Consider the following 3,120-nt stretch of genomic DNA (forward strand, 5'->3'; position numbering starts at 1 on the left):
AAACAAAAAAACACCCACAAAAAAAACCCCCCCTCAAAAAAACAGATATATATATATATATATATATATATATATATATATATATATATATATATATATATATCTTGTGTTCTATGGGTCATCAACTGCATTCAGAGTTGAGACAATTCATGACATTTTTAGTTGTCCTTTATTATATTCTGACCAGAACCAAATCCCATTGAGGCTCTTTGAACACAATGAAACTTGAATTTTTTGTGGCGATATGTCATTTTAAATAATAATGTTGCCCTGGGATTTCTGTTTTACAATACGATTACATAGTAGTACTATTACACTTGATTAACCAATGACAAATCATTGATGAGGCCATGTTCGACAGATTCTAGATATTTCAAATTAAATTAACTAATAAGATAAGCACAATAACACGGCATTTTAGTATGAGTTTTATGTATTTCGGAAACCGGTCCAATCTGGCAACACTGATTCAGATGTCCCTCACCTCTACCACTGCTAGCTAAATCCACATACTAAACGCAGCGCATATTTGTGCAGTATAAAGTTGAGAAACAATTCAAAGTTTGACATATTGAACTTTGCAACATCATAAGGCGCCATAGAGTTTTACTTTCTGCTGCATTTTCTGTGGATGTCACGCTCATTTACGTACCAATGGATCAGTAGATGTAGCTGGTCGATGCGCTCCACAGGAAGAAAATTCGGTAACACTTTATTTGAAGGGGGGTGAATAAGACTGACATGACACTGTCATAAACATGACATAACATCTGTCATGAACATGAATAAACCTTCATGAATATTTATGACTGTTGTCATAAAGCGTCATTCGGTAAATTATGACACTTTTAATACAAAGTTGACATTCAAAATGTCTTTGTTATGACAACTTGACATTAACCAATAAATCATTATTGATATAAATTTGTTATAAAAGTATTACTGATTGCACTTTAAAAATCAGGTAACTTTATGTTATTAAGGTAAAGTTTAAACAGTAATGATTTCTTGGTTAATGTCAAGTTGTCATAACAAAGACATTTTGAATAATGTCAACTTTGTATTTAAAGTGTCATAATTTATCGAATGACGCTTTATGACAACAGTCATAAATATTCATGAAGGCTTATTCATGTTCATGACATGTGTTATGTCATGTTTATGACAGTGTTATGTCAGTCTTATTCAACCCCCTTCAAATAAAGTGTTACCGAAAATTCTACAAGGTAACTTAGTTCATCAGAATTCCAACTCATGCCTCTAACAGTTTCCGTAATTTGTGTTACTGGACTGAAGGCAGTTCATTACGCATGAAGGCAGACAGAATTTTAAACTGAAGTTATATCAACACCGTGCAGCTCTGATGTATTGACAAGCGTCTTAAGTAGACAGTTTATCATAACAGCTACACAGACAAAACTACATTTGTACAATATCAGGAGCACAGTCAGTGGAATAAAAGATTACTTAGTTCAATGTGAGTTTCAGAATGAAGGAATTGTGCACACGCGTTGATCTGCGAAAAAGTCAGATTTGAGTGTTTCTGCCGCTTCACCAAGATTGCATATTCCATGACATACTGTGGCTGTGTTTCCAATACAAATGTGTGCAAAACTTATTTGATATTCTGTTAATGTTGAAAAACTGCAATTTTGCAATTGGAGTGTTTCCATTAAGTAAGAAATGCAATTAAAGTCATGCATGAATAAACCTGCTCATGTGATAATCATTAAAAATCATGGCAGCAACAGATGCCAACAGTTAAACAAATAAAAACTTAATACATAATATTACAGTTTAGTACCAGCCTTCATCATCTATCAGTCATCCGAGGAGAAGTTGGTGTCGTATTGAGATGTTAGAGCGAGAAGCTTCTTATATTTGGGAGCGGTTATGTATGCAGGATTTTGGGGAATTAGTCGGTGATTTCACAAAGGAGCCATGGACTCAAGATGACAAACTCAACTTTTGATGAACTGTTCAATGCTGCAAGACATCTACTGGAGTCAGCTGCTTATAAATCAGCACATTTCTGCTTTATGCAAATTGAGGTGTGAGAAAAGTCTTTCCATTACAGTTTTTGTTTTTAATTTCAATTTTGTTACATCTGAAAAACCACCTCATCCTAATGTGAATACTTATTGAACAAAAGGAGTTTTTTTTCAAAGTTACCGTTTCCATCAAGCAAATTTATTTTGCACAATTTTAAGATCAATGGAAACTCAACGAGTGACTGAAAGCTTCCAAGTATAAGACTGAGCAACCTTGCTGTAATATTTCCAGCCTGGCCTTCTGCTATCTGATGAAGTTGACTCAGGGTCATTTTACAAACATTCCCAAGGCAAGAAAGAACTGGCGCCCCGTGGCAGATGGCTCCTTTTTGTACCCAAAAAAGTCGGGTACAAATGATAAAACTGGCAGGGGAATGAGGCGACCAGCTGCCGCCAGGTTTGAGTCTGCTGTTGTAGGTTAATTAAAAAGCTGAATTGCCTCTGTATAACATCTTTTTTGCAGATTATTGTACTTTTTGAGTTCCGACTACATTATTAAATATTTCAACATTATTAAAAACACTTACTTTGAACACACACTGTTGATTTTCTCAGCGGTGATAGCGTTTAGATATGCCAACAAAATAAAGATATCAGATTGTGAGTTCCTAATGGGATGATAACCAGTCTGTCTACCTGGAAATCTCCTATAGTTGTTGAGTTCATCTCTAGACTGTATGATACAAGTCCTAATTTGGCAGCTAGCATTTTAGAAATGAATTGTGTTGGATTTTGTTTTTACCCTTCAAAAAATATAAAGTACATAAAACCTTCCAATTGGAAGCAAAAAAAGGGGGATCAAATTTAATACAAGGCATATTTTGTATTTTTTGATGAAACTCTTAATTATTAAAACAATGATATTTGAGCCAAGCACTTTTTTAATGCTAGCTGCACAGCATTAACAGGGTCATGGGTGGAGTCTTTGGAGTAGGTCAACATGTACAGCACAGTGTTAACAGCATCATAGATAGAGGCTCAAATCCCAAAGGAAACAAAAACAACATGTATGCACTCTCAACTCCATGAGGAGCTCAGGACGAGTGCGCCAGCCAAATGGCATATATAT

The sequence above is a fragment of the Poecilia latipinna genome, unplaced genomic scaffold, assembly GCF_001443285.1.
Source record: "Poecilia latipinna isolate Pla-1442-1.1 unplaced genomic scaffold, P_latipinna-1.0 Scaffold1550, whole genome shotgun sequence".
In the NCBI taxonomy this organism is placed as follows: Eukaryota; Metazoa; Chordata; class Actinopteri; order Cyprinodontiformes; family Poeciliidae; genus Poecilia; species Poecilia latipinna.